The sequence below is a fragment of the Bos mutus genome, chromosome 20 (assembly GCF_027580195.1).
Source record: "Bos mutus isolate GX-2022 chromosome 20, NWIPB_WYAK_1.1, whole genome shotgun sequence".
NCBI classification, from domain to species: domain Eukaryota; kingdom Metazoa; phylum Chordata; class Mammalia; order Artiodactyla; family Bovidae; genus Bos; species Bos mutus.
In genome coordinates, this window is record NC_091636.1 from 39,827,186 (window position 1) to 39,852,216 (window position 25,031).

General features: G+C 39.7%; 1 protein-coding gene across 1 annotated transcript in view; it reads left to right on the top strand.

Annotated features, from left to right (window-relative positions):
- Nucleotides 1-25,031, top strand: part of ADAMTS12 (ADAM metallopeptidase with thrombospondin type 1 motif 12) — a 393,807-nt gene that overhangs the window by 110,058 nt on the left and 258,718 nt on the right. The gene's annotated exons all lie outside the window — the stretch shown is intronic.

The window sequence follows — 25,031 nt, forward strand, 5'->3', positions numbered from 1 at the left end:
CATCAGCAGAAAGAATTGGAGGTTATTTGTGCATGTACACCAGCATCCTAACAAAAGATATTCTTTTTCAGTAGCTCAGTGTGTATGGTGCTATGCTAGCTTCTGGAAAGAAATCACTCAACATCTGCTTGGGGTTAAGTGGAATACAAGGTGTAAGGGTAGACAAAAAAAAAAAAAGATATTTTTTTTGCCTGTTTTCTTATCAGTTTTACACATATACTTAGGTCCATGCTACTACTAGGAGGCAGATAATTTTGAGTCTAGTGACTACTAATTCACATAGAAACATAGGCCGTGGTTTATCATCTTGATGGCCACAGTGGTGGAGCTCTGATGAGCCACAAAAGAGGCTCTGTAGATGACACACACGTACATCTAGAGCAGCGGTCCCCAATCTTTTTGGCACCAGGGACCAGTTTCCTGGGAGATGATTTTTCCGCGGACTTGCGGGGCGGGTAGGGTGGGAATGGTTTCGGGATGACTCAAGCACATTACATTTATTATACACTTTGTTTCTGTTATCATTACATCAACTCCACCTCAGATCATCAAGGTCTACCTCAGATCATTAGGTCTGGAGAATGGGGACCCCTGATCTAGAGTACAAGCCAGAACATAAATTGTTTGGCAGCCTGTTTTCATTTTATAAGGACCATAGTTCACTCATCAGCAGCCAGTTCTCACTTTAAACTCCCTAAAGGAGAAGAATGAAAACTAAAGGGAGTATGGTTCTTAAAACTGTGAATACTTCTCTACCAAGCTCCAACCCAAATCTCAAGAACTGACTGTTCTTACTGTTGAGTAGACCAATGATTGGAAAGTTGGCCAAAGAGTTACTGTGTTGAGCCTGAATTCAAAAAGGGAGGAGGCGTAGAACCTGAAATGTCATTGAACAAAAAGATAAGTAGTGAAAGCTGTTCTCAAAAGGACAAAGAACAATTAGAACAGAAGATTCAGTCAACAACAACTTCTGAGTGCTGGAATCCTGGCTATGCCTCTACCTTCCATATCAGAACTTCATGCAAAGTCTTTTCAGCTGCCTAAAAGATTCTATTCCCAGACTGTAAAGCAGTCCTCATTCTCCAAGGCCCAGACTGCAGACACCTCCTTTGCGAAACCTTCCCAGATGGAATCAATTGCTTTCTCATTAGTACCTCCAGAGCATGGGATCTGTTCCTTTTCACTGCCTGCTTTGTATTAACAGTTATTCATGTCTGTATCTAGAAGGCAATATGCAAGCCTTATTTATAAATGCATCACATGTGGGGCTTATCTTAATGCACTTCAAAGAGTAGGTGCTCAAAAGAAGTCAAATCCAGTGGAAACGTATCCAGTGCTAGCTCAGTTCTTAAGAGTCATGCAGAGCTGCCTTTAAGACAGGATTTTCATTATGCAAAGGGGTGAAATACAGCCCAGTGACTCCTTTTCAAGAACTCTGGAGAAAGAGGATCTCATGTTTCACTCACATGCATATACTTTATTACGTATGGATGAAGGCACACACAGGAACTCTTTTTCATCTCTTTTCCTAGAATATATATATATTTTAAATTCTGCCATTATTTTTGCTCAATTTCCTGACCTTCCATATGTTTTCCAAATGAGTAATACAACACCGTAGGAAGAGTTATGTCCAGATTATAATGGTAAATAAGTTTCATTTCTCATTTCAAATTTGATGAATTGAGAGAAGATGCCCAAACCGCTGTAGAGAGGGTCTATAAGGTGAATAGACGGTATGGACAGTGTACCAAGAATGAATAGCAGTGTCTGCTGTGAACCCAACACAGGGCCACGTAGGTGAGGCAGGTGGCAGTGTGTGGACCAGAATTTTGCCATCTCTGGTCTAGGTGGGTTATGGTAGCTCATGTGCAAGGAGATGGCTCCTGAGTCTAAAATTAAATCCATGCAGAATTTACTTATTGAAAGAGACAGCAAGACTGTCTACAACATAATTTTATTTGACAGTTCTCATTTTTAAGGACGATGGATTTTTCTTTTCTCTTTTTTTTTTTTGCAGTTTTTTATATTGTGCTAAAACACACAATATAAAATGTATTGTCTTAACCATTTTTACATAGGCCGTTCTGTGGCATTAAGTGCATTCATATTGTGAGTACAACCATTTACCAAACTCTTTTTATCTTGCCAAACTGAAACTTTATACCTATTAAACAAACTTGGAACTTTTTTTGCAATTTAATTTTTTAAAGAGTAGTCCTAAGTTCACAGTAGAATTTTAAGAGAAAGCTACAGAGATTTCCTGTATACCCACATGCCCCCTACTACATGCATAGCCTACCCCACTGTTGACATCCACCACCAGAGTGATACATTTGTTACAACTGAAGAACCTATATTGACAATCATAATGGCCCAAAGGCCACAGTTTTGTTTTGTTTTTTTAATTATTTCTTGGTCACACCATATGGCAAGTGGGATCTTAGTTCCCCCACCAGGGATTGAATCCATGCCCCCTGCACTGGAAGGCAAATTCTCAACCAGTAGACCTCTAGGGAAGTCTTCACTGTTTTTACCTTAGGGTTCATTATTTGTTTTGTACATTCCATGGATTTGGGTGAATGTATAATGACGTGTACAGGTACACCTGATGTTATCCTACAGAGAATTTTCACTGCCCTAAAAATCCTCTGTGCTCCACCTATTCAACTCTCCCCCGACTCCCAGTCTCTGGAAACCACTGATTTTATTACTGTCTCCATAGTTTTGCCTTTTCCAGAATGTCATATAGCTGGAATCATACCTATAGCCTTTTCTGATTTTTTTCACTTAGTAATATCCATTTAAGTTTGTTCCATGTCTTTATATGGCTTGCTAGTTAATTTCTTTTTCATTTTGAATAATATTTCATTGGATGGATGGACCACAGTTTGCTTATCCGTTCATCTACTAAAATACATCTTGGCTGCATCCCAAGTTTGGGCAATTATGAATACAGCTGCTATAAGCACCCAAGTGCGGGTTTTTGTGTGGACATAAGTTTACAGTTCTTTTGAGCTAATAATAAGGAGTGTGAGTGCTGGATTGTATGATAAACATATGTCTAAGTATTATAAGGTACCACCAAACAACCAAACTGTCTTCCAAGGTTACTGGACCATTCTGCATTTCCACCATCAAATGAAAGTGAAAGTCACTCAGTCGTGTCCAACTCTTTGCGATCCCATGGACTGTCCATGGAATTCTCCAGTCCAGAATACTGGAGTAGGTAGCTTTTCCCTTCTCCAGGGGATCTTCCCAATCCAGGAATTGAACCAGGGTCTCCCGCATTGAAGGCGGATTCTTTACCAACTGAACTATCAGGGAAAATACCAACAATGAAATAATTAATTTCTGTTGCTTCATAAGCTCATCAGCATTTGATGTTGTCAGTGTTCCAGATTTTGGCCATTCTAATAGGTATGCAGTGATATTTCGTTGTTTTGATTTGCATTTCTGTAATGACATATGATGGGAAACATCTTTTCATATGATTGTTTAACATTATATATCTTCTTTGGTAATTTCTGTTAAGGTCTTTGGCCCATTTTTAAATCAGATTTTTTTTTTTTAAATTGTTAAGTCTTAAGAGTGCTTTGTATATTTTTGATAACAATCTTTTAGCAGATGTATCTTTTACAATATTTTCTCCCAGTCTGTAGCTTGTTTTCTCATTTTCTTGACATTGGCTTTTTTGTTTTTTTGAAAAGTAGAAATTTTTAATGAAGATCAGCTTATCAGTTATTTCTTGGATCATGCCTTTACATTATATCTAAAAAGTCCTCATCATACCCAAGGTAATCTAAGTTTTCTCCTTTGTTATTTTCTAAGAATTTTATAGTTATGCATTTTAATTTATGGCCATTATATACTTTGAGTCAGTTTTTGTGAAGGATATAAGGCCAGTGTCCAGCAGAACCATTTATTGAAAAGATTACCTTTACTTCTTTGTTAAAGATTGGTGGACTATTTATGTGGGTCTGTTCCTGGGTTCTCTGTTTTGTTCCATTAACTGTCTGTTCTTTTGTAGTACTACATTATCTTGACTACTCTAGTTGTGTAGTGTCAACTCCTCTAACTTTTCTTCTCCTTCAATATTGTGTTGGCTATTCTGGGTCTTTTGCCTCTCTATATAAACTTTAAAATCAGTTTGTTGATTTACGTAAATATAACTTCCTAGAATTTTGATTGAAACTATTGGCAATGCAGAAGACTCAGGTTTGATCTCTTGGTTGGGAAGATCCCCTGGAGAAGGGAATGGCAACCCACTTCAGTATGCTTGCTTGGAAAAGCCCATGGACAGGGGAGCCTGGCGGGCTACAGTCCATGAGGTTGCAAAGAGTCCGAGATGAATGAGTGACTAACAATTTCACACTTTTCTGTAACTGGATCCCCCTAGAGTTAACTCTCAGAGTTGCCCACCTGAGCCTCCAGAAATTCATCAATCACAGTTTAGGTTTTTCTACCTCAGCACTGGGTTCCCTAGTGGTTTCCACCCGTGAGTCTCTGCTCTCTTAAGCTGCTCCTTCCTGTATTCACCATCTGACCCTTCAGTCTTAGAATCAGTGGTTTGCTCTGTGTCCTTCCTTCTTTTATGGGTCCAAGAAGCATTGTTGATTTTTCAGTCTGCTCAGCATTTTATGTGTTAGGATGGAATGGTGACTTTCAAGCTCCTTTTATGCAGAGCCAGAAACCAGAAGCCCTTTTGTACCTATTTGAGATATTTCTTTTTTTAGTTAAAATTTTTAATAATCAAACTACTCATGTTAGATTTAGAATACACACAAAAGTAAGAAAGAGGAATAATATCGTTGTTTAGTGGCGAAGTCGTGTCTGACTCTTTATGATCCCATGGACTGTAGCCTATCAGGCTCCTCTGTCTATGGGATTTCCTAGGCAATAATACTGGCACAGGTTGCCAGTTCCTTCTCCAGGGGATCTTCCTAACCCAGAGATGGAACCCACATCTCCTATATTGACAGGCAGATTCTTTACCACTGAGCCACCAGGGAAGCCACATAATATCTTTGCTGCTGCGTTGCTTCAGTCGTGCCCGACTCTGTGCAACCCCATAGCCAGCAGCCCACCTGGCTCCTCTGTCCCTGGGATTCTTCAGGCAAGAATACTGGAGTGGGTTTCCATTTCCTTCCCTAATATCTTTAGAATGGTACAATTAATGTCTTGGTGAATGCCTCTCCACTTGGATACTGAGGCTCTTAGTTTTTCTCTGGTTTATCAACCTCTGTTCCCAGAAAAGGACCGAGACCCACTCATTCATACAGATTGAAAACCTTTACTAAGATACTGCTTCCAAAGTCATTTACCTTAAGTCAAAGGAGTAAAGACCTAACTGTGGATTTTAGGCATCAATTAGTCAACATTTATCACTGAGCAGATATATGTGGAACACTTACCATGTGTTGAGTTGTATTCCAAGCAATGGAGATGTACAGTGAACACAATAGATACAAACTCCTTCCATCATGGGACTGGATTCTAGGGTGGAGAGTGATGTTAGACAAGAAGAAACTGGGAAATATATGCCTATAAAGGGTATGTAGTAAGTGCTTTGTAGAAAAATAAAGGACGTGGGGTGGACAGGGAGTGGTGGGATGGGAGCTCTGCTTTGGTTTGCATGGTCAGGAAAGGACTTTCTAGATGACATCAGAAGTGCACATTTGTCAGGGGAAAGAGGATAAGAATGAAATTTGAGGGCAGGGACCCTGAAATGACTTTATTTTAATCATCCTGCCTGGGTCTAATCCAGAACCGACTATGTGCTTAGACCCCTGAATTTTTTTGAATGTACATTTCAGACTGGTTTGAGAAACACTTTATAAAACAATTGTTACATTGCTGCAAAACCCCCGATAAGCTGCAGACATAGAATCAGTAAAAGCTGGACTGACTTAGATTTCCTAATATGTCCTGGGAGAAGCTGAATCACAGGCAGTTGAAAACTCCTTCTTCTCCCAATGTGCAAGTTACCAATTAAAAAATGGTGAGACAGGATCCAGCAATGTCCCCACAATTTCCCAGTGGGCTCCAGGAAGGCTAAAACTTGATCTGAACAGGCTCTCTTGCTCCCCACAGATTTCACATTTTCCAGTGCTCAGTTCATAATTGGAAACAACCAGGACCCGGTACAGAAAGGCCATTTCCTCTTTAATGCCCTTGTGGTTTAACAGATTGTTGTGTTTGGAGCCTTTGGAATGAAGCCATGTTTAAAACCATGAGCTCATGCTTTCCATAGATGAGACTTTGTGTCAGATAGACTGTCACATTATTAAAAAAACAAAAGACAGCAATCAGCCACAAGCTCCAGGCATGAGTTTATTTGAAAGAAAACTATGTTACTAAAGCATAACTGTGATTTGCAGCAAAACAAATGATTGAAATTATTCAGCTTAAAATGTTAGAAGGATATATGTATGTGTGTATGTGCATTACTTACAGCTTCATATATATAGTTTTGTTTGCCTTTCACGATATTCATGGGAAGAAGGCAGGACAGGTATTATCATTTTCACTTTTCATTTGCGAAACTTGAGATCCAAGAGGTTCCATGACTGCGTAAGGTCACATACCAAGGTAACACTGCATCTCCTAATTGTTAGACCAGCTTCCTGTGTCATTCTTTTTCACCTCTTGCATTCCGTCTCAGAGTCCTAGATCATATGTTAAGATTTCTAGAAAGACAACAAAGTATCTGAATGCTGTCTCTAATTTTTCTTCCTAGTAGGGAAACTGTGTCTGAGAAGGCAATGGCAACCCACTCCAGTACTCTTGCCTGGAAAATCTCATGGACGGAGGAGCCTGGTAGGTTGTAGTCCATGCGGTCGCTGGGAATCAGACAGAACTGAGCGACTTCATTTTCACTTTTCACTTTCATGCATTGGAGAAAGAAATGGCAACTCACTCCAGTGTTCTTGCCTGGAGAATCCCAGGGACGGGGGAGCCTGGTGGGCTGCCGTCTATGGGGTCGCACAGAATCGGACATGACTGAAGCGACTTAGCAGCAGCAGCAGAGAAACTGTGTTTTCAGTCTTAACAAGCTTGACATTTTCTTTGTGCTGATTTGCAAAAACTCTGGGGACTGAGATATTCCTGTCACTGTCATTGATTTAAGGTGAATACAATGGCCTCATTCTAGCTTCTTACAAACACTTCAATCTGGATCAAGCAACTACAATTTCCAGGGAGCAAAGTAAGCTCTTTCCATCAATCTCAGGGTTAAGTACTTGCTTCCATCAGAGTTTAGGTAATCTTTTATTTGGAGCTGGCATGCTAATTCTAGCTGGCAGCCTCTCCTTTGGCACTTGATGTATGTAACTATGGGGCTTCCCAGGTGGCACTAGGGGTAAAGAACCCGCTTGCCAATGCAGGAGATATAAGAGACATGGGTTTGATTCCTGAGTCAGGAAGATCCTGTAGAGAAGGAGATGGCAACCTACTCCAGAATTCTTGCCTAGAGAATCCCATGAACAGAGGAGCTTTGTGCGCTCCAGTCCATGGGGTAGCAGAGTCAGACGTGACTGAAGTGACTTCGCACATAGGTATGTACCTGTATTGTATTAGTTTCTTGTTGCTTCTTTAATGAATTATCATAGGCTGTGTGTTCTAACGCAACACACATTTCTTACCTTATAGTTCTGGAGGTCAGTAGTTTGAAATGGTTCTCAGTGTCAAGGCATCAACCGGATTGCATTCCTTCCAGAGACTTGAGGATAAATCCGTTCTTTGCTTTTTCCAGTTTCTACAGGTCACTTGCATTCGTGACTCATGGCTCCATTTCTCTGTCTTCAAAGTCAGCAACATGGGGCCGGGTCTTTTTCACACTGCCGCCTCTCTAGTTATACTTCTCTCTTCTGCTTAAAATAATCCTTTGGATTACATCAGTTCCACCTGGATAATCCAGGCTAATTTTCCAAATGCAAGGTCAGATGGTTAGCAATGTTAATTCTATCTGCAGTCTTAATCTTTGCTGTATAATCTGCACATTCACAGTTCCTGGGAGTTAGGATGTGGGTATCTTTGGGGGCATTATTTTGCCTACCACCCATATATTGTTTTATTTTCTTGTTGTCTTCTTTCAAACAGTACACATTTTTATAGTGTATAACTTGGGTAGTTTTTTATTGCACCACTAAATGTTCCTGAACATGGTAATAAATGGCATTCTATTTTCTCATGAGGAACATTTAAATCAAATGAATTATAACTAAAACCCACAATATGTTATAAAATGAAAAGCACAGATATTTAAGAAATCTTTTACATTAGTCAGAATAACATTAACCTATAAACCCTGTAAAAGGAAGCATGATTGTATGCTGTCCAGTAATTGCATTTTCCTTTTTCAATGTACTGAAAATTATAAAGCAGGCAATGTACAATTCTCCTGCATCAATTAAATATGATTGAAAACTAGTACCTTGGCAAGTGAAACACCCAGAAAATACCTAGTGAGTAAGAATTTCCCTTTCTTCATGGATCAGAAGGACTTTGAAAATGGTGATTTTTGATCACTCAAAGTCTCCAACAGCTTCCTGGTGTTATTTCCTTGTGGCTAACAGTCTTCAAAAGCTCCCCTCCAGCTTTAGAAAGTGGCTTTTCAAAAATTAGCTACACTTCTCCCTATTGTGTTGTGACGTAAACAAGTGAAACAGAGAGGAAGTGGAGGTGGGCGAGAGGCCTGGAGTCGCATTCCTGGGCAAGACAAGCCACTCAGACGACAACACGGGGACAGCCTGTGTGTCTCGTGTCACACACCGCTCCTGTATAGTGACAGCACAGGTGTGCACGGGCACCTCCCCAGGACGTTTTCTCACAGCCATTAAATGTCTTCAAACATAAATGGTACCTGATAAACCCTGTTGTTTTATCTACTGACTTAAGGACGTTTCTAAGCCTGTATTCTTACTGCCTTTTAGTGAATTTATTTCAGGTATTTTCCCACTTCCTAGATTTGAGAGCGGTACACTTTTCGCTTTTCTTTCTTTCTTGTCTTCTTCCCAGCCTTCCCACTCTTTCCTTTCTCTCTTTTTCTGTACTCCTTTCCCCTTATCTTCTTTTCTGGTGTGTTTGTCCTTTCCCTCTTCTCTGTCTTCTTCTCAGTGTACATTCACGTTCTCCAGCCCTACCTGCTCTTCCCTGCTCCCAGCCAGTTCATCTCCAAGAATATCACCCTCATCAAGGTTAAGGTTACTGCAAGGTCACAAATGATGAGTAAACACAAATGATGAGTTATCACTTAGGTGCTTCAGAAAGTTCTATAGAATTCAGCACATGCTTTCCAGAATTAACTAAATTGTTTGTGCTGCATAGAGTTTGATAAGAATGCCATGTTATTTTAGTGTAAAATTATTCTATTTAGTGTATAATTATTCTTTTGGTAGGGATTTTTAAAATGTTTTATGCCACTTATCATTTCTCTATTATGAATTATTTGAATATAAATAGTTTCAAATGGCAAATTGAAAGAAAAGTAGACTTATTTTCTGAGTTAAAAAAAGGGTGAATTTCAGTGTTATAATCTCTTTGTTGGTTTGAAGGTTTAATTCATTGTTTATTTAAATCTGTTAGAAGTATGTCTTATTAATCTAATTATTTTTATTTTGAATGTTCTTGGAACCATCAACAAGTTGTCAAAGATGACAGGTGGAACAATAGGTTTCCTTTCCTTCCTAATAATAATGGAGAATAAGAGAGGAGCTCTCTTAGGATATGCTATTTAGACAAAATTCCAGAGAATGGAAAGTGGGACAAGTAATAACCGATATTTCATGCTGAGTGAGCCTGACCCCAGACTGTACATACAGGTGGGATATAGACAAGGAGGAAGTTGATTTGACCACAAAGCATTTTGGGACTTAGAAGTGCTGGATATGTGGAGGGCAGGGAGGATGAAGGCATGGGGCTGAAAATAGAATGGTTGTCGGCTTCTAAGCAGAATTACTGCAGGCAGATGTCTGTCCCCTAAGCCGTAGGCTAGACTTTTCTTCTCTGCATGAATTAAGTGGTTCTCCCCAAAATGACCATTACATTCTGGCATTTAGGAAAGCCTCCAGCCACACGGATTAGGCACCTATCAGACCCCTCACTTAAACAAAAGTCCTCCATACATGCACAAAGCACTTTACCAGCTTTTCAGCACTCCCTCATAAATGTGGACGGATAAGCAAGGAGGTCAAGACATTTTAGGAAAGCTTCCAATAAGAAAGCAATAGAGCAGTGTAAACAGGAAAAATTAACTTTGGAGAAAACAGATGCAGGAAACATGAAGGAATGCAACAAACCAATAGGCAAGCCATAAAACCTATAAAGAGAGTCCTTAGAAGTATTCTAAAGTTGATTGTGCCCATAGAACAAGAAAATGATACTGTGAAAAAGAAACAGCTAGAGGCCAAGAATGAGAAAAAAAAGATTGATGCAATTTATAAGAAATCAATGGAAACGTTGGAAGATAAAGTCAAGATCATCTCCCACAAAATTAATAAAGAACACTAAGAGTTAGAAAAGATGGGAGAAAAAATAAGGAAAATGGAGGAGCAATCCAGAAGATCCAACATCCGAGAGTATTTTTCATAACTGAAGAGCTGAAAAATGCAGTAACCAGAGTGAGACAGACCCCTGAGTGTCCCATACAATGGACGAGAGAAGATTCACTCAAAGGCATATAAATTTGAAAATTTTCAAATAGCATAGGTCAAGAGATGACCCTAAACTTTTGGGGAGAGAAGAAGGGGACACCCAGAAAGGATTGATGTTTAGAAAAACTTCTGACTTTTAAAAATGGGTGCTAGAAGAAACATAAAAATGTGAGAACCAAAAAACCCGTGGCTCTAACTTAGAGGTATGATCAAGGGAAGTCCCTGCATAGCATACATAGCCCAGAGCAGAACTATGAACCTCTAGGCAGGAGCAGACTCTTGAGAGTCCCCTGGACAGCAAGAAGATTGAACCAGTCCCTCCTAAAGGAAATCATTCCTGAATATTTATTGGAAGGACTGATGCTGAAGCTGAAACTCCAATACTTTGGCCACCTGATTTGAAGAACTGACTCATTTGAAAAGACCCTGATTCTGCGAAAGATTGAAGGCGGGAGGAGAAGGGGATGACAGAGGATGAGATGGTTGGATGGCATCACCGACTCAATGGACGTGAGTTTGAGAAAACTCCAGCAGTTGGTGATACACAGGGAGACGTGGCATGCTGCAGTCCATGGGTGGCAAAGAGTCGGACACGACTGAGTGACTGAACTGTAGACAGATGGAGAGCTCCAGGGGATATGTCCAAGGAAAAACAGGAGTCCATAGAACAGTGCCTTATACATCGGGGATTTAAAAATAATGGGTTATTATAACAGGAAGCCAGCACAGTAAGAAAAGTAAAACAAGCAGAAATTCCAGGGAAAACAAATGGCTGTACCTAAAGGAAATACTAGTACCTTGTGTGGCTTGGAGACCAACCTAATAGAGTAGATACTGGTCAGTGTCTTCTGGCTGAGTTTCAGGTTTGCCTTTACGTTGTTTTAGAAATGGAACTACAGTTATCTATGTGGCTTCCCTGGTGACTCAGGGGTAAAGAACCACCTGCAGTGCAGGAGTCACGGGTTTAATTCCTAGATCGGGAAGATCCCCTGGAGAAGGAAATGGCAACCCATTCCAGTATTCTTGCCTGGAAAATCCCATGGACAGAGGAGCCTGATGGGCCATATAGTCCATGGGTCACAAAAGAGTCAGATGCTACTTAGCGACTAAATAAGTCATCTCTATTGGTTTGACAGAAGTAATGATATTGAGAAAATGGCATGGGCTTTGTGTAAGGAAGCCAGTCCTCATCTATTATAGCAGGCACAGTACTTTAGATAATGCCTAAAACTGATTTTTAAAAATAACAGCATGTTATTGAGAAAACATAGAGATAATTTACAGAAGAATAAGGTTAAAAAGTCAAGAATCATTACCTTTGGGGATTGGGAAAGGTAGAACAAAATATTATTGCTTTTCATAACAGGCTTTAAAAATATTCCACTTTTTAAACTTGTGTGCTTGAGGTACATTACTTTTTAAAAAAAATTATTATAAAACAACCAAAATGCATTGTATTAAACTCAACTAGTTCTAGATTACAAACAATGAAATAAAGAAACAATGAATAACTCTAAAAGATTTTGGAAGGAACAATATGGGAAATTTGAACATGGAATGAAATTAGGATTATGTACAATGATTGCTAATTCTTAGGTGAGGTCATGGACCTGTGGTTATGTAGGAAGAGTACCTGCTTCTTAGGACAGGCTTGCTCATGTATTTAAAGCTGAATTGCCATCCTGTCTGCAAGTTACTTTTCAAATAGTACAGCCTATATATTTCAAAAATGGCAGAATATTAGTATTTTTTAAATCCAAGTGCAACTGTATGGATGTTTATTTTACTGTTCTTTGAGTTTTTTGTATGTTTGAAATTCTTCGAAGTAAAACGTTGAAGGGCTTCCCTGATAGTTCGGTTGGTAAAGAATCTGCCTCCAATGCAGTGGGGGAAAAAAAAAAAGCTAACTCACTGTACTCTTAGACCAACTTTTCCCATGCAGTAACACTGAGGTATTGCCTGCAGATTTTGCAGAGAAATTGGAACTGTTTTTACAGAGGGCTGGTTTTGGTGTGGTCTGTTCATATTCCAGACAGCACTGCCATAAACTGTTTACTGGTCATCTGCACCTCAATGCTGAAATAAGGGTCAGAATGTCAGGGAAATCAAACTCTAATGAAGGAGATGTCTAGTCAACTCAGGGCCGTGTTTAAGAAAAAAAATCATTGAACTTCAGGGAGTACTGAGACATTCTGTCCTCAGTGTTGTTACTGTGTTCCCCCAATTCTGAAGCCTATTTCCTGGCCCTTCATTTAACTCCCTGGAGAAAATAGATCATTTCTTTAAGCCCTAGTAAAAGGAGTAAGTCCTTATTAGACCACATTTTTGCCTCATCAATTTCTCCCCTGAAGAATTTGATTATTGTGAAGGGAGAAAATATATATACTTTTCCCACTATTTCATTTCTCCAAAGTTGATGGCATTGATGCGCTGGGATCTCAATGTCCAATTCTGGTGTGATTTTTGGAGAGAAATTGACAAACTGTAGTACTATTTCAAGGAGCTTAACCAGGTTGCTGAAGGATTAGCACAATAAGAAATGAAAAATGGTTGAAGGAAGTGCAAATATTTAGGCTGAAAAGAGAAGTCTTAGTGGTGCATGATAAACATTATCCAGTATACTTAAGTAAATATTATATATTTTGTTGTTGTTGTTTTTCAGTTGCTAAGTCGTGTTCAACTCTTTGAGACCTCATGGACTGCAGCACACCAGGCTTCCCTATCCTTCACTATCTCCTGGAGTTTGCTCAAACTCATGTCCATTGAGTCAGTGATGTCATCCAACCATCTCATCCTCTGTCACCCTCTTCTCCTCCGGCCCTCAATCTTTCCTAGCGTCAGAGTCTTTTTGAATGAGTCAGCTCTTACCATCAGGTGGCCAAAGTATTGGAGCTTCAGCATCAGTTCTTCCAGTGAATATACAGGGTTGACTTCCTTTAGGATTGACTAGTTTGATCTCCTTGCAGTCAAACAAACTGTGGTGTTTTGAACACCACAGTTCAAAAGCATCACTTCTATGGTGCTCAGCCACCTTTATGGTTCAACTCTCACATCTGTACCTGACTACTGGAAAAACCATAGCTTTGACAATACAGACCTTTATTGCCGAAGGTGATGTCTCTGCCTTTTAATATGTGATCTAGGTTTGTGATAGCTTTTCTTCCAAGGAGCAAGCATCTTTTATGTATAAAAGATATTAGACATATTCTGGTATAGCTCCACAAGGCAGAACTAAGATGATGAATGGAAGTTATGGCACACACACCATAAAGGAAAGAGATTTTTAATAATTAGTTTAGCAATAGTGGGTGCCTTGAGAACTATCTTTCCTCATTAGAAGAACATTTATGGTGTGGATGAGTGGAAGTGAGGAAGCAATTCCAGTATCTACTGAAAAATTGACCCTTGAAGTATCTTAGGATAAGCTTCTCTGATTTCACAAGAAGCTGCTATTTTTGAATTAATGCTATATGCCAGCCACTGTAATAGGTGCTTCCTCACAACAATTCATTTATTCTTAACAGCTTTAGCAATTGGGCATTCTCCATTTCTCATAAGAATGACCTGAGACTCATTGGTCAGCCACTTTGACCAAGGTCACACAGGAAGAAAGCATAGAACTAGAATAAAAACTCAGATCCAGGTTTAACAATAAAGTCCAAGTTCTCCCCACCATATCAGTTTTTGGATCTGCAAGTTGTAATCCATTACATGAATGTGAAATCAGCTTAGTGTTTTAGAACCAGGATTTAAATTGATTAAAACAAAACAGAATGTATCAGAATGCCACCTACATAGGAAAATAGGGAAGCACTGCTTCCAGAAATTGTTGGTTATATACTGGGCTCACGATGTGAAGGGTCTTTTTAGCTGCAAGTCAAGATGAACATCTTAACTTCATGGACCCTTAACCTTCTTGACTTCTCTTTCCTAGACTCCTTCAGTGGGGTTCACTTTGGTGACCTTTTCCCATGACCAGTCTCCCATTAATGAGTTTCCTGAGGCTGCTCTAACAAATCTCTACAAATGCAGTGGTTTAAAACAACAAGTTCTGGAGGTCATGACTAATGAGTGTCCTTGTGGTCACTTTCCTTCTGGATGCTTCAGGGGAAATCTGTTTTCTTACCTTTTTCAGTTTCTAGAGGCCACCTCTGTTCCTTGGCTTGCAGCCCCTTCCTCACCTTATTACAACCTCTTGCTTCTGTCATTACCTCCCCCACTACTCATTCTGATCCTCCTGCTTCCCTCTTATAGGACTCTCCCGAATACAGTGGGTCAACAGTCTCCCTCTCTCAAGATCCTTAACTTAATTACATCTGCAAAGTCCCACACACCATGGTAAGTAACCTACTCACAGGTGCCAGGGCTTAGGCTGTGGATGTCTTTTGGGGACTAGATTCATTCCACCACACCACACTTACATTATAAACTCTAAATGCTTAACTTTAATACTCCTCTTTCTGATCACGACCTCTTCTGCATTTGCCCTGTTTGTCATTTCCTTTGACTTGCTTTTCAGTGGCTCACAGTCTCAGCTCAGACTTCAACTGGGCTCCATTGAAGGCTGGTGGCTTCTCCCATTCTTCAGAGCAGTTTTACAGACGCCTTTCCTGCTTGCCTCAAGTTGATGTTTTCACCCTCTACCTAAAGAGGAAAAGAGGTTCCTCCTATGTATCATTTAGTGACTCTCTTTTCTTCTTGTACCATCTGTGATGGAGAATACAGCATTTCTAGTCACAAAAAGTATTAGAGAACAGTGTTTGTTTTATTGAAGGTTTCACAGGTAGAAGAGGCACAGGAGTTTACCTTGTACATTTCTTATGATGCTAGCAAAAATCCCCATTTTCCTTTTGCATGTCTTTCTCATTGACCACTGGCTGATACATCTTCTCTTGTGGGCTTTTTTTTTTTTTTTTTCCTTTTCAGCCTCTGCTTCTCCAGGTGTCACTTTGTCTACATCTGGATTATTTCTGGGACTCCCAACTTGTCCCTTCTCTCTTGAACACAGTTGTTTAAGACTTCCTCAGTTGCTCTTTCCCTTCCTCCTACCACTTAAATGTTGTCTTCAAGGATGTGAAAGTCTATTCTATTTTCATAGTAGAAGTCTATTCTTTTTTTCTAAAAAAAAAAAAAAGAAAAGAAAAGATTTTTTCCTTTTGCCCTTGGTTGAAAAGTACTAAAGTTACCCAGACCCATTCTTCTTACAGGGTAGTGGGAGATTACAAATAACTAAAATAAGTTTGTCCCACTATAGTTATGACTTTGGTGTGGCATATAAAGTGGAGACAATGAGTGTGGACTTATTCCTTCATGAAGAGCCTGTGGAAAGGCAAATCTTGCTTTAACTAATTCCATTTTAGAATACAATGAGGATATAATATTTCCTAATGCTCACATTCACGTCTTAACATCTTACACTAGACCTGCTCTTTATTTTTTTCCCTTTCTCTGCTGTGGTACTTAGTGAAGTTAACATGCTATGAAATTCTCTCCTGGTTTGCCAGCTCCCATCACCAAGCCACCAGAGAAGGCATTCCCCTTTGGCCCTGAGCCATTGGTAAACATCCCTGGAATGCTCTGTTTCAGTTCAAAATCACTTTGGTGGCCATAGCAACAGTCTTGACAGGCTGCTGTGCTCTTTCTGTTGATGGGAGCTCTCCCTGATCAGGGATTATTGCCCATCAGAGATTGTCACAGTGAGAGAAGCAAGACCAGGGCTGTGTTCTCCACAGCCCAGGGAGGGCTTTGCATCCTTAGGGTAGTTTCTGACGAGAATGACGGCCTGCTGGGGCATCATGAAAAAAATAGTGCTGTGCCTCAGCCGAGCCTACCCTAATGGTTTTCTGCTCCCCGTGGGAGACAGTGCTTTCACTTGTTCTCCCTAATAACATGTTTCCTGGGCTCCCAAGGTGTTAGCTGGTTTTTTTTTTTTTCTCTCTCTCCCTTTTGGTTGGACTTATTTTCTAGAGTTAACAAACATGGATTACTGCTTAGAGAGACAAAAAAAAAAAAAAAGCAAAGACATAGAGAAATTTTGAGAAACAAAAATTGTTCTGATAGAAGATTTTTGGGAGAAAGAGAAGAAGTCAGAAATGACCTTAGGAGACTTGGCGCCACCATGGAGGAGTACCATCGCCCCTGCGACGAGGTTGGCTTCAATGCCGATGAAGCCCACAATATTGTTAAAGAGTGTATATATGGGGTCTTGGGAGGTGAAGATTATAATCAGAACAATATCAACCAATGGACTGCAAGCATAGTGGAACAATCCCTAGCACATCTGGTTAGACTGGGAAAAGCTTATAAGTATATTGTGACCTGCGTAGTGATCCAGAGGAGTCCATATGGCTTTCACACAGCCAGCTCATGTTTTTGGGACACCACATCTGATGGAACCTGCACTGTAAGATGGGAGAACAGAACCATGAACTGTATCGGTTGTCAGTGTATCCTTTCTAAAAAGAGTAACAGTTACTTATTCATATGCTAGATGACAAGTGTGCAATATGCTTCAAAACTATCAACAAAAACAGAATAGTGCAAGCAAGCAGTCTCGTAGGAAGTTGGCAGATTTTCTCATCTTCCATACAGAATCATTTAAATAGGGAAAACTTAATGTTAGCAAAAAACAAATATAGAAATATGGCATGACATGAAAACACACTCTTAAATTTACACCAGCTTTTCACTAACAGTATGTACATAAGGAGATAGGGAAATCCATGAAGATAATTAAATTTTCTTTCAGCTAGAAAAGTTAACAGGGATAAATATATGAACAAAAATGATGCAAGGATAACTGTGGAGAAAATGATAAAAATCAGTTAATGCTTAGTTTTTTATTTCTCCTCAGTTGTATGTATGATTTAGTGGAAAGTAATCCCATCCTTTTTTTTTTTTTCCATCAACTAGTAGCAACTGTTATTAACTTGTTTACCTTTTCTGAGAATAGCTTAATCACTTTTTAAAATTTAAAATTCTTAGATTTACATCTGAGGGCGAATTGAATTGGGTAACCTGAATTCCCTAGGTAAAGAAAATTAGCAAAATAAAATAAAATAAAAAAAAATTAGTTACAGCATATGATGAAAGTATAAGACTCCAACAGCTGCCTTATAACTCATTCATTCCAGATAGAAGACACATTTATTGAATGTCTATTATGAGCTATTTTTCTGCTAATCATAGTTATCAATATGCTGTTCAAACTTTCTTTTGGTACCTAGTCAGTTGGACAACATTTATGTCTGGGAAAGAGAAAAAAATGTTGTTTTACAAGAGAGGAAAAGAGTAAATCTGGTTATCCAAGTAGGAATAAGCAAATGAAAAGCAATTTACTGACAGAGAATCATTGATGTAATTTTAAGAATGGCTCCTAGCCAGCAAAAAACTGCATAAAATATGCAACTCTTAGTTAAAGGCCTTGTTATCAGTCTAATACACAAGTAGTAAATTCCATCATTGCTTTAGTTACAATCATCTGTAAATAATTTTAAGTACTTATGAGGGGTTCAAATTGAGTAAAGTGTAAAAGTATAAATCATTAGCAGGTTATTGAATATCTCAGGGCTTATGAAATGTAGTTAAATTTGTGAAAGAAATAACTGATAAAAAATTAGGGTACACAGCTGGCCACCAAATGCAAAGTCAATCTGCTATTGAACCTTGAAAACAAAACCAATTTTGCATATTACCACTAATACATGTAGGGAGTGGAACCATGAGTCACTGAATTCCAGGGGGAAAGGAAGGCACAGTGTTGACAATGTTAAGAGAGTATTCCTGTAGGCATGCTATGTGCATGCTTGATATTTTGCCGAGTAACAATAATTGGTCAGTGTTGAAGAAGATGATTAAGAAAATACAAGGATAGAGTTTAATGCAGTGATCTACACTTTGGCACATTAAAATTTTCAGTGATTACCTTTATGTTAGTTTACACTGCTGGCTTTGGTGCCCTTGAAGATTTTAATAAGTGACCAAAATATATCTGTGCAGTTAAGGCTTGCTTTTTACTATTGTTATTGAAGCCTGATTTTAAGAGAATAATAATCAAAAATACCTCGTGAACTTGCTGTCTGCTCTGTTTCTAGTTAAAATGTAATAAAGATTATCTTCCTGCACTGTAAAAAAAAAAAAAAAAAAGAAAAGAAATGACCTTAGGTGTCTGATGGGGCTAGAAAGACCATTTTGTGAAACTGTCAAACTGCCTGTCCCTGCATACAGCGTGACAGAGAAGTTCTGATGAGTTTTTGGTTGCTATAGGCTCTTAGACGATCTTGCTGATTCTGATGGCTTATCTGGGAACACATGGTTTGAGATGTGATAAAAATTCCCTTTTTAATTTTTGAGAATAGTAGGTTTGGTGGGGTTCATCAGGATTTGTGTCAGGTCAGCTTATTTCAGTCTGCATATTTTCTCCTGTGAAATGATTTCACATTTATTTCACATTTCAAATCCAAAACATTTATTCACCCATTTCCTAGAATGATTTAAACTTTTTTATTTTTTGCATCTTTAAAGTGTCCTGGTCTGCCAAAATGTTACAGGCCTTCCCTGCAAACTTCAGGGAATATTCTTCATAAACTGCAATCAACAATCATTATTGCTGAAACTTCTTTCAATTGAGATGAACTGTTTGATTAGAGTCATTATGAGTATTTCATCATATTCATAGTATTATGCCTATTTGTTGGTGGGAGAAGTTAAAAAGCAATCAAGCACCACCTAAGGGGAAAATGTAGTGTTTTCCAAAGTATAGTACACAGATTATCTGTCAGCAACCTCAAGGTGCTTGCTAAAATGTGGATTCCTGGGTATCACATTAAACTTACTAACTAGAATGTCTGGACAAGGCTTCCCAGTGTATGTGTTTTTAATAAGCTTTCCATGTGGTTCTTCTGCACACTAGAATTGGAAATAAGTGGATCATCTGATGCCTCATTCTCTTTGGTAGTTACATTTTAAATTTCTAAAAATCCACTTAATTGGGCTGAGTGGCTGTCCTACCTATCTATCTATCTTCCATAAGAAAAATATTGAATCTATGGAGAGAGCTCTTGGGAACTATAATTGAATAAATGCACTCAGTTCCAAGTACTGTCAAGTAAGAAATGAGAAAACTAGTTACTAGGCAACTTTTCTGCTCTTATGTAAGCCGAAGGTTTTCTTCTGAAACCCAAAACTGGGACAACCATGAAACAAGCATGTTAACCATGCCTGCCAGATAGCAGACTGAATGTACGTGAATTTGAGCAAATTCTGGGAGACAGTGAAAGACAGGGAAGTCTGGCATGCTGCCGTCCATGGGATCGCAAAGAGCTGGATATGACTTACCAACTGAACAACAAGGTATGGAAATGATTGATTGAATCACAGGGAGGAGTCCAAGCACATCACTTTGAAGGAATCCATGAAGACAGCAAGGCCTTATAAGAATTACCTTATTCTGTTCTTGTCAAAATTCTTTAGCAAAGAATATGTTGTCAACCTCATTTTATAGATGAGGAGAGCGAGGCTCAGAGAGACTAAATGACTTGTGTAAAGCTACCTTGCTTAATCGTGCTGGAGTTGAGGGTTGAACTCAGCCCTGTCGCCAGACTTTTCTGCTAGGGGAACACAAATTCTGCTGTAGATTATTCTGTTTCCAGTAGGAGAAGGGGGAAGGTCGGATCTGGCACCCACTGTTGACCTAGAGACTTTATTAGGTATATACTATGTGCTGACACTCATGCTAAGTTTATTGAAGATTTCAGCCTTGGTTCATTTGAAGAAATCCCAGCTTTGGAATTGGGCTTGATTATTCCTAAGACATGCTCTGAAAACCAGCCTCCCAGGCTGAGAGGTGTGTGAAGTTTGAGAAGTCTCCCACCATCGCTTCCAGCTCTAAGACTAGCAAACAGCAAGAAAGAGAAATCTATCAATTCTGTCTCCTCTCAAAATTTCCAGGCAGCTCAATTTACATCCAGGCACCACTGATTCTCCCCTAATTAATGTAATTATTATGAAGAACTGGCTCACACGATTATGGAGGCTGAGAAATTGCACAATCTGTCATCTGCAAGCTGGAGAACCAGGACAGCTATGGTGTAATTTGGTCCATGGCTGAAGGCCTGACAACCAGGACAGCTGAGGTGTCAGCTCCAGTCTGAGGGCCAGAGATGATCTGACCCTGAAGAAATTGAATGATACCCACCCACATTGGGAACAGCAGTCTACTGAGTCCACTGATTTATATGCTAATGACATCTGGAAACACCCTCACAGACAGACCCAAGAAATAATGTGTAACCTGGGCACCTCGTAGTGTGTTACAGTGACATAAACCATCACATCAGGCATCTGGGATGAGTTTTCCTTATACTATCATAATAGCTAATAACTCACATTTATTAGGTACATGCTGTGTGCTGACAGTTGTGCAAGCACTTTATACTAACTCATTTAATACACATGACACCTTTTAATAAGCTAATTAGCAAGTTACTACCACTATTTATATTTTTCACATGAGAAAACTGAAGCCAAGAGAACTTGCAGCTAAGAGATGAAACAAAAGGCTGAACATGAGAATAATTGCTTTCAGTCATTCCTTTATATTCATCTTCACTGTGGATGATGCTATGATAAAGTGAGCTACTTGTAAAGTAAAAAAATAAATAAAAAGTGGAAAAAAATTAAACAAAAAAAAATGAGCTACTGTACATTTATGGCTACCTACCATATGTATGTCAACTCTTCTGCTAGGCATTTTATAGAAAATGTCTGTAATAGTTACAACTGTGCTAATTAAGATAGATTTTGCCCCATTTTACAGATGAGAAAACAGAGGCTCTATGTATTAACTAATTTGACCATGCATGCTGTGCATGCTAAGTCCCTTCAGTCATGTCTGACTCTGTGACCCTATGGACTGTAGCCCAGCAGGGATTCTCTGTCCATGGGATTCTCCAGGCAAGAATACTGGAGTGGGTTGCCATGCCCTTCTCCAGGGGATCTTCCTGCGTCTCTTATGTCTCCTGCATTGTCAGGCAGGTTCTTTACCACTAGTGCCATGTGGGAAGCCCAACTTGACCATAGCTTGTGCTTTCAATTAAACCCTGTCATAACTTTTTGATTGTATATATTTTTTGAACCCATCTCAACAATTTTTCAATGAAGGGATATTTTTTCTACTACTTAGCCTCTGAACTGACAGCCAGTGATTGGTATATGATCTTGTGTGTATTAGGGTTTAGACAAGTTCCTCTTATGAGCATCAGAGAGGTATGAGGACACGTAGGTTGATATTCTAGGGCTCTCATGGGAACAGCTCCTTCTAGAAGTAGAGCTGGGGTTTTGATGCTGTCTGATCATAAGCCCAGTCCCAGGCTTTTCCTGGTACTTTCATATCCCTTCTGATCTGGCCTCACGATGATGGTAGCCCTTTCACACAGCCCTTGTCCTGCCAAATTGTTCCTGATGATTCATTTTAATCTTGGTAAGTGTTGCATTTTTTATACCTGGTTGCCCTTTTCAATTCTCTGAAGTCTGTGTGCATTACACTGGTGTTTCTAAGCCGGCTCCTGATTGACTTGATTACAGAAAACAAACTGTGATCAGTGAAATGTCACATATTTGTAGCCTGTTTTTAAAACAAGTCTTCAGATTTGCCCTTGATTCTAGCACCTGTCACTGTGTGGTATAAACGTGTATGGATCCCTTTCTTCACTAGTCAGCCACGGTCTAGATATATGCTGTTCAGAATCCATGGACAGAGGAGCCTGGCAGGCTACAGTCCATACGGTCAGAGTCGGCTATGATTGAGCAACTAACACACACACATAAACACACACACACGTACACACACACATATGGTAGCTATTAATCACCTAGGGCTATTTAAAGATAATAGAGTTTAATGAAGTTAAGAATTCAGTTCCACTGTTACATTAGCCACAGATCAAGTGCTCAGCAGACACATGAGGCTAGTGGCTATCAGCAATGCAGATGCATTTGTCATGTCATGGTAAAAGGACTAGTTTTAAACTAGATTCTGATGAGTAAAGGGGGAATGTTATAATCTCTAAGGTAATAACTAAGAGAAACTGCATACATAGGTAATAGTATTTAAAAGAGAGTGATAATTGATTAATTCAGAAAAGGCCAAAAAAGATAGCTAAAGAAACATAAGAACATATGGGACAAACAGAAAACAATACAGTGGTCTATTTAAACCCATAATGTTAGTAATTTTATCAGATGTAAATAGGATACATTCTCCAATGGAAAGACAAAGAAATCAAAACGCAAATACATTCTTTGGAGTATAGAAAGGTTAAAAAAAAATAAAAATCTTTAAAAACAAACAAACAAACAATGCAGATGTAGAACATTTCTGTCATCGCAGGAAGTTCTATTTGACAGCATTGTTCTAGGAGGTAGGGGCCAGATCTGATTGTTAGCGATACCTGCCTGGCATATGGGTGACTAACAGGTGGATGAACCAGATACATGTTTCTGGCCTGAGCTTTATCTAAGGCTGCTAAGACTAATATGTAGAATCTGTGAATCAATGACATTACCAGTTACACTCCCTTTTGGCTCCATGGGGGCCTGTCAGGGAGCTCTTGGCGTCACGGCAAGTGGGAGAGGTTATTCCTGGACTAATCTTCCCAGTGGTCTCAGCTCTGTGTTTTGTGGCTTCTGTCATCCCCTGACTTCTGACTTAAGGTCCTGGCTATGCATTAAATGATAGAAAGTTGTTCTTTCTCTTACAACCCAGCAACGGAAAAGTTAAAAGTTAATAATTCTGGCCGGTTGTCATGGCTTTAGGGCTGGGCCAGGTTGATTGGCGATTGTAGAAGTTCAGTCTGTCTGTGCCCTCTAAAAGCATTTACCTTCAGTGGCCTTTGTCTCTCCTGGACCACAGCACTGGAATCTGTAGCACTTAGGGAGACACATCCCCCACCTTCTGCAAGGATGCTGTGTTTGGTCGAGAAGGGACTGTGATACAGGAAAGAGCTGGCCTCTAGGCCCAGAGGTCATGGGCCAACCTCTTGGGACATGTGAGCACTGTACCCTTTTTTGACACAAAAATTCTAGGTCTTTGCTGTTCTCCTTTCTGCTATTTTATGGATGTCAGTCTTGTCTTCCTGGCTAGGTTGTAAACCTCAAGGGCAGGGGTCACTGCCCCTCTTAGACATCTTAGCCCTGGGCTGGACATGTGACAGATGCAAATTGATCATCAAGAAGGGTGATTTGGTGGGGGGGGTCTTATTTTATCTTCTTTCCTGTGTATATAGTAGGCCACAGGTGATATCTTTCCCAGTGATCTATGTACTATAATTGAGTGTCTTAGATACATCTTTATCCCAAATCAATTTTTTTTTGTTCTTGATTTCAGAATATGTTCATGTTATTGTCTTCATCACCACAGGAAGAAACAAACTGATCTGGTAACTTCTGACATTTTCAAATGAACAGGAATTTCTTTCCAGGACAGGCTAATGAGTTAGTGACAATGCTCCATCGCACACCTCTAGGGGGCTCCACTCACAGTTTTATCTATGTGAATATCACCCCCTTGACTTGTGCAACACAGGGCCCTGAGTGTTGAGTGTTGGAACTGGTTTGATACGTTTCCCCATGTCTTTTACAATACCATTGTTTTTATTCTTCAGCCTGCTGTTTTTACCTGTGGTAAAAGCTGAAGGCATGACAGCCTAGACCAGGTGACTCTTCAAGGCCTCATGGCTTTGCAATTCTAGAACAGTCTATTCACAAATTTCTTGTAAGACATTGCCAGTTTCCCACTGGACCCAAAATCATTGCACTAACTGAAGTATAACATCAAGTACATCCAGATGACTAATACTTTGATAGGAGTTGAGGAGAAGGAGGAGCTGTTATAGACAACTATTCTCAGTGGAAGACTAGGAAAAATAAATTGGTCCTAAAGATTCTGAAGGTCCTACCCCTGTTCCTCCTTAGCAGAGAGCAGTAGAGGTTCAATGCCAGATGATTCTCACCAAGGTAGCTCAGCCCTTTATCTCATCCCCACCGTCTGGGGCTGAGGAGGAAGCAGTAGGAAGAGTCTGATTTAATGGGTCTCAAGACATCTCTGGAGAAGGCAATGGCACCCCACTCCAGTACTCTTGTCTGGAAAATCCCATGGATGGAGGAGCCTGGTAGGCTGCAGTCCATTCGGTCGCTAAGAGTCAGACATGACTGAGGGACTTCACTTTCACTTTTCACTTTCCTGCATTGGAGAAGGAAATGGCAACCCACTCCAGTGTTCTTGCCTGGAGAATCCCAGGGACGGGGGAGCCTGGTGGGCTGCTGTCTATGGGGTCGCACAGAGTTGGACACGACTGAAGTGACTTAGCAGTAGCAGTAGCA